The sequence below is a fragment of the Ambystoma mexicanum genome, chromosome 3p (assembly GCF_040938575.1).
Source record: "Ambystoma mexicanum isolate Mex_15411 chromosome 3p, UKY_AmexF1_1, whole genome shotgun sequence".
Lineage (NCBI taxonomy): Eukaryota > Metazoa > Chordata > Amphibia > Caudata > Ambystomatidae > Ambystoma > Ambystoma mexicanum.
The window spans coordinates 272,853,939-272,868,860 of NC_090925.1; positions in this window are offsets into that span (position 1 = coordinate 272,853,939).

Genomic DNA, 14,922 nt, shown 5'->3' on the forward strand with positions numbered 1-14,922 from the left:
GTGCCAAGATCTGGTTTATTTTGAATCGGTCCCTGCGAATGCAAGAAAATGACACCCAGCTAATTAACAGGTTAAAAAATGACTTAGATGGGGCAAGTAAGAAAGAGGAAATGTTAAGAGCAGAATTAGAAGGATGTCAGAAAGATATGCAGTTAAAGTGCAGAGATTTTGATATTCAATTGTCCAAAAGCAAGAAACAGTTTGATGACAGTGAACAAGAATTGGTACACTTAAAAGCATTGGTGGACCACATTAGACAAGATAAAGATGAGATGGTTTCAGAAATGCAAGTTTTACAAAAAGAACATTTTGAAAAAGAAAGTGATCTCCAAAGTGCAGAACAAGAAATGGTTAAAATGCTTCAAGAAAGGGACAAGAGAAATAAAGAATTTAATGAATGCCAAATGCAAATGTGTGACATGCAGGAGGTTATTAAAAAAATGAGTGATGAAAATAACTATTTGCAAAACGAAGCAGACAGGCTCCTTAAAAAGTGTAAGGATTTGGAACAGCAAATGTGCATTCCCAGGTCCCAGGAGAGGCGGCAGGGCATCACATTCAATGGAGTTGAGGTGAATTCTATTTCTACCCAAAGGGCTAGTGCCCCAGTGACTGGGCCAGTGACTGAACTTGGTTGCAGCGCCCTTGGGGGATTTGATACTCTGATTGGGGGCTGCCACCAATCCCATACACCTGGAACAAGGGTTGAGTCACCAAGTAGTGCAATTCCATGCATTGCAACAAGTAGCCCCATAAAGATAATGAAATCCATTAAAGCCCTGATCAAACCATTTAAAAAGGGAGGTGATTGCTGCATAGGGGATCACTTAGAAGCGGTGCATGACATTTTTAAAGCCGTCCAGATACCTAAGGAACAGTACAGGCAGTATTTTCATTTAACTTTAGATGCTCCGACGGACAGTATCATAAGAGGATTGAATGAACAGCAGAATATGACATGGGCAGAGTTTGAAAAAGAGATTAGGTGTCATTTTTCTCCTTTCCAGTCATTGCAGGAGGCAAAGAAAGTCGCTCACACAATCACTGCTGGGCCTAATACATCCCCTCGCCAGTTTTTACAAGGCTTAAAAAGAGCATTTTCTCGCTTTGATGTATCTTTTGACCCCAATTCCAATGAGTTTAAAACTGCCTACTTCTATGGGATACAGAAAGACATCATATCCCAATTGGTCCGTGAATTTGATCGTGACAAGTCCCTTGAATGGATTGTGCACCAAAGCACAAAACTATATGAAGTACTCTATTGTCAGGGTAGAGAAAGTGATAAAATGAAAGACACTAGACCAAAATCTGAAGAACCCTCAGCAACAGTGATGGAAATTAGGTTGGCCAAAATGTCCCTTGAGTCTGCTCAAAGTCCAGGTAAAAATAATTTGACACCTGAACAAAGGGGTAATCAACAAAGATCATCACTTCCTGTACCAATGTTTCAATCACATCATCCTAGTAATAGAGAGAGCTACATCAGCCCAGGTACTTAGGAGATAGGCCCCGGGCAGGCTATCGGCCTGATATGTCAGGTATGAACAATAACCAGAGAAAAAATCAGGATCAAACAAATGATGGTCCCTATCAGACATTGGGGACACAGAGCAGATTTGACCCCAATACCATGATATATAGTAATCAGGATAGACCCCGATATGTGGATCGATTTGCTGACAATGGGAATCAACATAGGGACCAGTACCCACAACATGAGAGACAGGACATGAGGCGAAACATGAAATACACTCCACATCAGTACAATGATTCCCTACCAGCGGACTACAACCAAAGGATGAGTGCACTTCTCTCCCCTCCAAAAATGAATCAAGAGTTCAGGAACCATCCCAATAGAACCCATTCCCCTGAGGGGTATAAGAATAGATCCAATCAGGGAGAAAACAACCAATATCAATCTAGGCCTCAGAGAGAGGATTCTAGAGAAATGGAAAGATTCCAGTGTCTCGAAGCCGAAGTGAAAATATTAGCTGAGCAAATAGTAAAGCTCTGTACAGCACAAAAACAGTCATCAAAGGAGGGGGCAGAAGGCCATAGCAGTGACCGGGGGGCTTCTGAAAAGTGACTAAGTGCTTATCATACCTGCAGTGCCAAAAAGACAGTTTGCTCTGATGTAATTTTGCATAATGACTCTGAGATGCCTAATGATTTAAAAGTGAAAATACCAGTAAATGAACATGTAACAGAAAATGCAAATACTTCTAAAAGAGAGGTACGGTTTAACCTAGAACTAAATCAAATATTCAAGATTTGTACAAATGAAATAGGAAAACCTGAATATCCAAATGAACAAAGAGACAGATTTAAGAAAAATGACTCATGCATGGGGAATACCAGTGAACAGGGAGTAAGTGGCGATGCTATAACTCCTTCCCTGGACAATCAAAACAATGACCAAACACAGGCAGAAAAAAGAAATGCTCAAAAGGAGGTTACAAGTCAATCACCTGAAGAATTCTTTGAGCCACATTTTTTTGAAGAGGTTAAAAGGGCTGGTACCATACTGAATAATCACAAATGCACAGAATTAGACAACACATTGCCAAGTGATGTTGTTACACATGTTCAATTGGAGGGTTGTAGTGTGACCTCTGATGATACCTGGATGGATGGGCGAACGGTGGCCACACTCCAAAAAACCTCTGAACATGGGGAAATGAATAAAGTCTCTCACACAGGAATGGGCAAAAAGGAGGGAAAAATGTCTTTCCATTTACCAATGTGCTTAGCCAAAAGTGAAAAAGGCCTGAGAAAGGTGAGCCCTGAAATCAGTAAGAATTTGCACTTCTTATATGTGTTAGAGGACGTTGAAGACAGGTATTATGCTCCCATCACTGTAGAAGAAAAATGCAATACATTTGCAATGATTGACACTGGCGCACAGGCCACAATTATGTCTAAAGAATTGGTAAAGAGTATCAATGAAGGGAGATCCCCACAGAATCAGATCACAGTGAAGGAAAGTCAAGGTCCAGTGCATAATTTTAATGGGGAGGAGGTCCCTATCATAGGCGTTACTGAGGTTGACATAAAGATAGGTAAACACAGAATGAAACAGGAGGTATTTGTCACATCCATTTGTGAAATTCCATTTCTGATGGGAAACGGATTGCCTGAAAAGGTTGTCTGCTCTCATAGATGGGGTGAATGGGGTACTGTGGTCCTTAACAAAAAAACCAGTGAGACCTAAAAAACTAAAATCACAAAACAGCAATATAAATGAATGTCACACCGTTGCCAAAACAAATGATGCAGTGGAGGTATATCTCCAGAATAGTTGCATACCTAGCGTCACTGTTATATTAATGTTTCAAGATAAATGCAGAGTGAAGATGAGAAACAATATGTACAAATATACTTGGACCCAAGGAAAAAATGGCAGACTGCCATAGATGAGAACACATTACGTTTGTATTTAAAAGAGAAGACATGCAAACAGAATACTGCTTCTAAAGTAGATTCAGAAAAACACATTACCACCCTTTCTGAAATTCACATGGAAGATGAGCAACCATGGGTTCATATTGGTATCAATTACTATTCTAAAACAATAAAAGGCACTTTAGCACTTGAACAGGAAAAGAGTTTCATTAATGAGAAATTGTTGCAAAAAATAATGGAGAGGGAGGAGATCCCGACATTTAGAATTAAAAACCAATATGTCTCTGGTTTGGGCAGTCCAGACTTTGAAAACCGAATTGCAGGAAGATGCATGCTAAAAATTAGCATTGGGCAAAAAACAATTTACCATAATGTATGGATAGTGAGTGGAACACAGAATGATTTTTACATGGGCAATGATATAATGCACAGAATGTGTATGGTGTTAGATTTCCTTAATCAAAAGATATGGTCACGCCTAGGTTGGCCGGCACCTGAATTTGAAGACAAAGGAAGGGCTTATCATTGCGCACAGCTGGACCCATATGCAATTGAATTACAACTGAGGAAGGATACTATTATCCCTGCATTCACCAAACAGGTTGCAATAACACTGAAATGCAAAAATGGACAGCAGTTGAAAGATTCTGATGCATTTGTCTGCTTGAATGAATCCATAAAAAAGCAAGGCCTCGATTATGAATACATTCCATTGGTAGATATTGGTGAAGGGTCTGTAAAAATTATGGTAAATAATAAAGGTTGTCAAGATATTCATTTAGAGGAAAACTCCTCATTAGGGATGGCCATACAAAAATCACATTATACTGCAGATCTGAATAACATGGTTATTGGAAATATACCTGAAAAGTATGTAGATGCCAAGGGTGAATTGCCAGAATACCTGGATTCTCAGCTCAAAGGAATATTTAGAATTCATTCTGTGTACCCTTCTGATTCAAGTGAGACAGAGTGCTGTCATCAAGAGGATTGCATAACATTTAACTTAAATGAAAAAGAAATAGAAAATCAGCACATTGAACTGGAAGCTGATATGCCAAAACATTTAAAAGTGGCGGCTTTACAGAGAGACACAGCCACACAGTTGCAGGAAAGCACCGAGATTCCCCTACCAGAACATTTTCTACAATTCTCCAAAATGGTAGAGGAGCAGATTTTATCAGCGGATGCATGTGACAACGATGAGGATAGAAATGAACTGAGGAAGATATTTATGGAGTTTAAAGATGTATTTGAAAAAGATGCTTATGATTGCGGTCTAACTGATTTACATGTGGCTACGCTACCGGAAGGGTGTAGCAGAAGCCCAGTATTTGTGCACCAGTATAGATTAACATTGGCATGTTTAGAGTCATTGGCAGAGATTATTAAACATTTGGAGTCGCTGGGAATCATCAGGCCCATTCATAGCACATCCAACACACCTACTTTAGGTGTGTTGAAGCCATACGGTCAATGGCGGCTATGTGCAGATTTGAAGGAGTTAAATAAAATAGTGCCAGTATCCAGATGGCCACTGCCATTCATTGATCAGGCCTAGCTCAGGTACATGGTTCAAAAGTGTTTACCACATTAGATCTCACCTCTGGATATTGGTGCGTACCATTGGCAGAGGAGATACAGGATTTATTTTCATTTTCATTTGATAAGACTCAGTACGCATTGGTTAGAGTTCCATTTGGGTATGTCAATAGTGGGAGTGAATTTGGAATATTTTTGAGAAAGGCCATGCCTGATGCAGCGGAAAGAGGTACCATAGTTTATGTGGATGATGTACTGATAAAAAATGAAAGCTTTAAAAACCATTTTGATGAAATAAGACATGTTCTTGGCCAATTGCAGAAAGCAGGCACCAAAGTATCTTTACAAAAGGCACAATGGTGCAAGAAAAAGGTGAATTTTCTAGGCCATGAAGTGACTGAACATGGATTAAACCCACAAAAGAAGAAAGTGGAGGCTATACAAAAACGAAAAGACCCTAAATATGTGAAAGGGGTAAAACGTTTATTGGGAATGACGGGCTATAACAGGAAGTTCATTGAAAATTATGCTGAAATTACTCAACCATTATCTAAGCTGTTAAAGCTGAATACACCCTGGAAATGCGAAACAGAGCAGTCTGAGGCAGTGGCTAAATTAAAGGAATGTCTTATAAAGGCACCATGTTTGGCATACCCCATAAAGGATAGGGATTTCTTTATAGAAATAGGTTTCTCTGAACAGTGTATGTCAGCAGTGCTATCACAAAAACATGATTTGAATCACAAAACCATTGCCTATGCAAGTAAGGCGTTTTCCCAAATTGAAATTAAATTCTGTGAATGTGAAAAGGCTCTTTTGACCACTGTGTGGGCACTACAGCATTTCCGCCCCATTGTTCAGGGAGAAAAGGTAATTATTGAGACCAATCATCAACCATTGCAGTTTTTAGAGAGTAAAAGAATCAGGTCAGGTAACCTAGCACAGTCCAGAATCACTTCATGGACGCTAGCATTACAAGGCTTTCCTGTAGAAGTGAGATATGGCCAAAATAAAAAAAAGCCCAGTTGCTCAGGGTTTAGCAGATCTACATGACTGTGCAGCTGAACATGTATCAAACGAAGTAGAAGTGGAATCTAGTTTACAGGATTTTGGGCAATCACCACACAAAGCTTTTGATGAAAAGACATACAAGGATTTGCCAACTGTATATGTTGATGGTTGTGCTTTTCACATTGAAAATGACAGTAATACACAATTAGTGTCAGGAATAGGAAATGTCTGGTTGAAATGTGAAGTTGTACCCAGTATAGGGATGAGAATTGGAGCTAGGAGCAGTCAAGTAGCAGAATTGGTACGTCAAGTAGCAGTCAAGTAGCAGAATTGGTAAAGCAATTGCTACTGCAGTTGATAATAAATTTAGTGAAATTGTCCTGGTGACTGATTCTGACTATGCACGAAATAGCTTTGTGGAATATTTACCCAGCTGGAAAGCGAGAGGCATGATTACATACAAAAAAAAGCCACTTAAACATAGAAAAATGATACAAGCCATAGACAAATTGGTGTCAGAGAATGGCTTAACAATATACTGGAGGAAAATCCGTGGGCATTTGAAAACTCCAGGAGAGGATAAGGAGGGGAATGATAAGGCAGATCACCTGGCTAAAATTGGGGCTGTGATGGGAGAATTGCTACCTATTGAACATTTACTTGGTGAAATACAAATTGATGCAGTAACATGTTCTAAAGCACCAAAGGAGATAGATCAGCCAGTGGGACAGTCGAGTTATGATACACCAGATCAAGATCTAATTGAGGCACAAAAGGATGCTCGAATCCTGGGAATCTATTATAACCATTTGATAGATCATGAACAAAACCCTCTAACAGAAAATGATTGTATGGGAAAAGAAGAGTTGAGGGTGCTATGAAAGAATAAAAAACGAATTAGACTACAGGATGGACTCATGATTAGAGAGTCCATAACAGGACAGATACAGTGGGTGGTACCCCTTTCATTCAGAGGGTTAATGCTACACCATACACATGATGCAATAACTGCAGGCCACAGAGGTTCACAAAAAACATTGGAAATACTAAAAGATTATGCTTACTGGCCAAGATGTGGAATTATATACTAGAGGATGTCTAGTATGTGCCCAATTTAAACCTGCTTCACCAATGCATAGAGCTCCATTAATGAAAAAAGGCTTAACTCTTTCATGGTCAGTTTGCAAATAGACTATGTAGGGCCTTTAAATAGGTCGAGCCGGGGGAACCGTTATATTTTGAGTGCGGTGTGTTTGATGTCGAAATGGATTGAGTGTATTCCTGCAACAGATTGTAGTGCACAAAAAGCAGCTACATTACTGATGAATCATGTGTTTTCAAGGTTTGGCTTACCACAAAGAATCAACTCAGACAGAGGAAGACATTTTACAAGTGCTCTAATGAATAAGGTATGGCCAATACTGGGTGTGTGCTTCTTCTGGTGGAGTTGAACGCTGCAATAGGTCTGTTGTGGACATATTAAAGACATTTGTGGCAGAAGCAGGTTCCAGCTGGGATTTACGTTTACCTTTGGTTTCAATGGCAATCAGATCAACTCCTGCCAAAGCAACAGGTGTTAGCCCGCATGAGGTTTTGACAGGTAGGAAAATGGTGTTACCACAACACCTGCTATACAGAACACATGAGCAAACACTTGTGAGCGCATCCACAGTTCATGAATACATTGATGAACTGAGGAAGCATTAACAACATGCATTTGCTTTTGTACAGCGAAATCTAGAAAGAGCTGCTGACAGTGCAAAGTCATATTATGATAAAAAGGCATCAGTGAAAGAATATTGTGTGGGCGATCAGGTGCATAAATTTCATTTTGGACAAAGGTAAACAGAAAAATTCCAAATTTCTAGCAGCCTGACAGGGGCCATTTCGAATTATAGATAAGGTCTCTCCTGTGGTTTATAACATTTTGAAAACTGAAGGTGAAACAGCAACAGAACAGTTTGTTTATGTAAACCAAATTAAACCCTGGCACCCCAGACACGAAATTAAAAGACTTGAGCTTGTAGAAACAGATAAAGTCCCTTGAATACATAAAAGAAGGTAAGGTAAATGGGTTTAGTCAGAGAGCAACAGCAGAGAAATAAAATAGAGGTGATTGATTATTACATATGTATAGAGTAAAAAAAAAAATATAAAAAAATGGAAGCTGAAATTAGTAGAGTTGGTTTGCAAAATGAAAATATATTAAATGTTGAATGCTATTTTATGTATGTTTGTTTTCTCTTTAACATGTGCTTAATTTTAGAAAGCGAGAGGAAAAGGGCAAAATGTTTTGCAAAGCATGTTTTATTTTTGGCAAAAGGGTGAAGTTAGTATTATGCTATGTACTTAATTTGTTTCTTTTCTATTTGATTTAGACTATTGATTAAAACATTTTGGCTTGGAGGTCACAGGACCAGAGGACATGGGAGATGATGGAGTCCACGTGGACGGATTCCGGAAAAGCCCCGGAAGGGGGTGAAGACCAAGGCTACAAAGCAATCAGCATTGATGATGACGTCAACAATATGGATAGTTCTGATGACATTCGGAGAGACTTCAAAACTGTACAAGCACAGGTTGTCATTGAGCCTGGAACAGCATCTGGTATTGCAGTAGAAGAAGCACCAGGATTCATCATGAGTGATAGAAGTATGATTTGCCAGAACATTTACATACCATTGAATCCTGATACTCTGATAGAAAAACATTTTAACAATACTGGAATTAAAGCTGAGCAGACTAAAGAGTGGCTGGAACTAAGAAAAGAGGACGCTAAGTAGTCAATAAGAGATATGTTAATGCAATTGGAGAAAACATTTGTGAATTCAGCAGACATTAAGAAGAGGAGAGGAAAAAGAGGAGCAGTGATGCTTGCAGTCTCATTGGTAATGTCTATAATTGGAGCCATAATAGGTACCACAATGTCAACAGCCAATGCCATTTCAGTAGGGACGCTGCGTACTAAAGCACAACAATTGAGTGTTGACCTGGAGATAATACAAAAAACCTTAGATGGAATTAGAGGGTGATTAGATGAACAAGTAAGGTTCATAAATGAAACTGCGATCATATTGAATGAACAAGCGGATGTAATGCAACGGGCGACTAAATTGATTATTAAACATGACAGAACACTGAGTGAAATCGTGAATATAATGAGTCCTGTTGATAGACTGGTAACAAATTGCATGAGAGAAGTTCAAACTGCAATTTTACAACTGATTCAAGGACATATACCATTGAACTTCGTTTCACAGGATATTATTCATCAAATGATAGAAAGGTTGACCAGGAGGGAGATTGATGTGGTACAGGTAAAAATTGCATTTGAAATGGGTAATGCAATGCCATTATATGTGGACTTGGAAAGATTGGAAATTGGGTTTTTACTATGTATCCCGTATGTAGCCCCTGAACTCATTTATCAAACCAAGTGGGTACACAATAAGGGATTTTGAGAAGAGGACACATTTATTAATATTAAGACTCCAGAAGTGGTGGCATTTCAGTCATGGGAGCCTGAGGTTTACTTGATACCAAATTTGGAAACTTGTGTGAAATTTAAAGAACAAAATTATATGTGCCCAGGTAAACCTTTATTCCTGATGCTACAGACGCTATTTGTGGTTTGAAATCTGACCCAAGTATATCAGAAGGATGTGAAGTATTTATTAGCAATATGGGGGGTGAAGAATTGGCACAAGCTAAGATGGTCAACGGTAAATGGTTGGTCAGCACCTGTATGAAAAACTTTACAGTAGTTCATTTGAATCATGGAACATTTGTGGTCAAACAGGTGAAATATAATTTATTTTACTTACAGGTTCCAAAGGACACAATTGTGTCAATTGGAGGTTTAAAACTATTTCATGTTACGAATGACATTTGGGAAAGCCAAGTAGAAAATATTGAGTTTTTTCAAAGGGATGCATTTCCAATAGACCCGGATGTGGAGTTCTTATTGAATCATAAAGAGAAGCATGTGGTGAAGATGAATCTGAGAAAGAATAATATTACAGTTTGTAACCTGGGTATAATAGAAGTGGAAAGGTTTAATTGGGGAACCTGGGGGGAAAGCTCTATAGTGGGTTTAGCTGTCCTAGTGCTAAGAATGGGAGGATGGTTGATTGTTTTGTCAGTGAAAATTAAGATGTTGCTCATGTTAGTAGATACAACGGGGAGATATAAATATCCCAATATGCATACATATTAAAAGAAGAAAGGGAGCAAGTTGGGTTTCTTCCAATTGTGGCTTGGACCATGGCCAAATTCTCAGAAAAAGGAGGGTTTGTAGTATAATTTAGCGTGTTTTGGAGTGCAGCACCACTGCATGGGATCACAGTATTGCTGTAATGTGGTACAGCAAGCCATGTGTTGCCAGGGTAACATATGGACAGGTATATGAAGACAGGCTATCTATGTTAAAAGCACACCATTTTTATCAATACTTAGTTTAAAAGCACACCATTTTTTTTCTCACCTAAAATTCCTCAATAACAGGAGAAACATTAGATACTTAATTAATTAACTTAATTAACAAATACTAACAAGATTGTAACTCCTTAACATTATAATGTGTTCTCCATGTGCAAAATGAGGCAGGCTGAGATTCATTTTAAACGTGTGTTCATTATTTCTCCTCTCTCTTTGCTCTGTTCACGGTCTTTGCAGGAAGCAAAATTTGAATAGCACGAAATCAGTTAGATATAGTTGCTTACTGTAAAAGTGAGCCATTGTTGAGGAAGGAGGGTAGACTATTGTGTATTTTGATTGGTGACACGTCACCTTAGGGTCTGTAACAACATGAACAGTATTGTAATGAGCTCCAGCAGAGTGTCCAAAACATGGTATCTAGGCAACAACACCAACAGCAAGGCATGCAGCAACAAGTAGCACATCAAAACAAAATGGGAAATGCGAATACAAACATTTTAGCAATAACTGCAAACGGCACGCTGGCGCCTTTTCGCGGCATAGCTGTAATGGGGGATAATGTCTTTTCAGTTCCCAGAACATAAATATATCCAGAATAGCACAGCCCACAGAAAGCACTTGTGTGTCCAGTCCTATCAACTACCCTATGTGCAGAAGAGGAACCACTGGTGGGTGCAGAGATTGGCAACAAACAGTTCATCTTTATGGAGGACTCAGGAGCTGAAAAATCGTGCCTCATCGAAGGCCGGTTCCCGTTCTCGGGAACAAATTTGGAAATGCAGGGGTTCTCTGGGGCTATTTTTAAAGTTCCTTACACAAAATATTTAGACATCATGGTGCGAGCACCCCTACTGTACCATGAAGACTCACCAATAAATGTGTTGGGAAGGGACCTCCTGAGCAAATTGAATATGACCATCTCCTTCACAGAAAGGAGGATAGTATGCTCCACCCCAAGGGTATGTCCAGTAAGACCCATGTTAATGTTCAGCACTATGACCAATGAAATTGCAGTACGAGGGGTGCCCATCGATATTGATATGTTCATTTATGGAATATGAGTAAATGCTAGAGTGGTGCCTGAGACAACATGCAAGGAATGGAGAGTGCCATCGGATTTTGTCTTCCGCTCCATTGTAAACTCAGATATTGTGCCAGGTACAATAATGTCTATTGATTTGGAAGAGGTACAAGTGTCAAGCAAACGTATTGCGGTGATAGGACTGGACACACATGGATGCGAGTGGAGAACAGTGCTGTGTATAGGCCCAACCATAGCTTTGCGTGATTTAACTGATGAAGAATTGTTTACTGACAATGAAAGTGATGGAGAAATTATAATGGAGATAAGTGTACCATGTGACATAATGATTCAGCACAGGGAAATACATAACCCCCTCATGGCTAGTGTCAGTGCACCACCCTCTATATTTAAAGCTGATATGGAAAAAGTAATAACAGAATTATGGAGAACAGGACCACATGAAGTAGGCCTTTTCCAAGAGGTCACGCCTATAAAATAAAATTGAAACCAGGTGCAATCCCACCTAGAGTGAAGGAGTATCCATTATCAAGGGAAGCAGAGGAGGGAAGAAAAGAAACTATAAATGCGTTATTACATCAGGGTATAATAGTGCCATCAAATTCAACCTGTAACACAGCAATTTTCCCGATTAAAAAGGCAAGGGTGGGGCTTGGGAAATGATACAAGGCCTCAGCCCACTTAATATATAGAAAGAATTCCCTCTAGTGCCTAACCCAGCGTCCATCTTGTGTAGCATCCCAAAGGAGGCAACCTGTTTCACAGTTGTACATTTGAAAAACACTTTTTTCTCAGTGCCACTTGACCCCAGTTGTAAGTATCTCACAGCCTTCACTCTGGGGAGAAACAGATATGAACATTGTAGATTGCCACAAGGGTACTGTGAGAGCCACAGCATCTTCAATAGAATTTTGCACACAGTCATTGGTAATGTGGATCTAGAGAGCACAATAATTCAATATGTGGATGATCTGTTCATCTGCAGCAAGAGTGCGGAACATTGCAGGGCAGACTCTATTACACTGCTAAATTTACTAGCCACAAAAGGGTACAACGTGAACAAGGGCACGCTTCAATATTGCCTAGGTGAAGTGTTGTACCTGGGACAGATGATTTCAAAAAATGGTAAAAGAAGTATACCTGACAGAGCGGCAGCAATCCACCATGCAATAATCCTCAAGACAGTGAAAGACATGCAGAAATTTCTCGGCATGTGTAATTACTGCAGTGCATGGATTCTGGATTATGCAGCCTACACACGCCCGTTATTACAAGCATTGAAATAAGCACAAAAGAACAGCGCCCCACTAAAATGGACCCAGGAAATGATGACACAATACTTCAAATTAAGAGATCTCATCACACACACCCAGGTTTTAGCGAACCCCGATTATGACCGGGAGTTCTACCTCTTTTCACACTGCAAATGGAATACTGATGACAGCAGTGCTTACAGAAAAGACATCACTAGGCCACAAGCCATTGGCCTACTACAGCGGCACACTAAACACAGTGATTCAGGGCCACTTCGCGTGAGAACAAGCTCTTGCAGCAGTGCCTTTTGCGATAGAGAAAAGCGCCACAATTGTAATAGGATGCTCAGTGACACTGTATGCAGAACAATCACTCTTTGCCATTCTGGAAAGATCAAAATCAACACTCACAACACAAAGAACAACAGATTACGAGATCATAATATCCAGCCCAAATGTCCATGTACTGAGATGTAAAAGTCTGAACCCTGCTACTTTCATTACAGAGCCCTGTACAGTAGAAGATATGCAAGAACACGATTGTGACACCTACGAGGGGGAGGAAGATGATATTCCAAAAGCAAGTGAAAACGCCCTGGAGGAAGGAGAGATATAGTTTGTGGATGGGTCAGCATCAATTGACAGTGAGACAGGAGAAAAACATGTAGGAGCAGCAGTGGTAAGAATAGAAGGGGAGGAGTACAAAGTTATAGTACAGAAACGCCTCCCATCACACTACTCAGCACAAGCAGCAGAGTTGATTGCGCTAATTGCAGAACTACCCATTACCTACTCTTATTAGACCTTTCCACAGCATTCGATTTAGTCAACCATCAAATCCTCTGCCACCACCTCAAAACTGCAGCCAACTTTTCTGAGAAAGCTACAGCCTGGATCACCTCCTTCCTGGACAACAGATCCATTTGGGTCTTCTCCCCCACCGCCACTGCAGAACCTTCCCCTGTCACATGTGGAGTCCCCAAGGATCTTGCGTGTCCCCGACACTTTACAATGTCTTCACAAAACCCTTATTTGACATACTGGACCGCATGGGCATCACGTACACTAATTACGCTGGTGACACACAAATACTTATTCCCATTACAGGCGATTACAAAACTGACTCCCTAGCTATTAATGCCATTTATCAAGTCATCCTCATCCTCGGCTCTCCCCAGAAACTCAGTAAACTCGACTCTGCATTCAAGTCCTTTACCATCGATGGTAATTCCATCAAAGTGACCAAGGACACTAAAACACTAGGTATGTACCTTGATTCCACCCTCTCATTAACTAGAAAAACCAATGCAGTCTCCTCAGATGCATCTTACACATGCAAGCTCATCACAGCGTGCTACCCCTTTCTGTCACCTTCCAATTGTACTACCCTAGCCTAGACATTGGTCCTATCCAAAGTTGACTACTGCAATGCCCTCTATTTAGGCACTAACCAATGCAATATCAGAAAACTCCAAATTACCCAAAACAATGCTATTAGAGCAGCCCTTCACATCTCTAGGACCTCACACATCTCAGAACACAGACGTAACCTCAGTTGGCTTTCAGTTACCCAAAGAATCTCCCCCAAAGCTCTGGCACTCACACACAAAAGTATCGCGAACCAAGCCCCCAGGTACATCTCCAACAGGTTCACAATTGATTCAGCTGCTAGACCCCTCAGAAGCACACACGCTAATTGCCTTGTCATCCCATGCTTCAACCTCCAAAAATCTGGTGGTCGCAGCTTCCCATTCCTCGCTGCTAAGCTTTGAAACACTCTACCCAATCCACTCAGAGCTGAACCATCATTCCCTGCCTTCAAGTGCAAGGCTAATGTTTGGTTGTCCACCCTTGACTAGGCATGACCTTGACCGGAACTTTCATATCAGCATCATAGGCCGCCTTTGCATTATATCTTGACTGTATAGTTTGCACAGACTGTGTAACCTGTACACCTTCGCCAATGTATCATGAATATTCTCTATATTTTTAGGTAAATATTGTGTCTGTAACCATGTATATTTTGTATATTTTAATGTAAATTATTGTGCCTGTATGTAACCTGCCTGTAACTAAATAATGCACCCGGTTGCCCTCGGGCCTTGTGCGCTATACAAATAAACAAAATACAAATACAAATACTAAATACAGCCAAAGGATGTACAGTGACAATATATTCTGACTCGGCATACGTGACAACAATGGTAGATTCAGGGTTGTCATGATGACAAA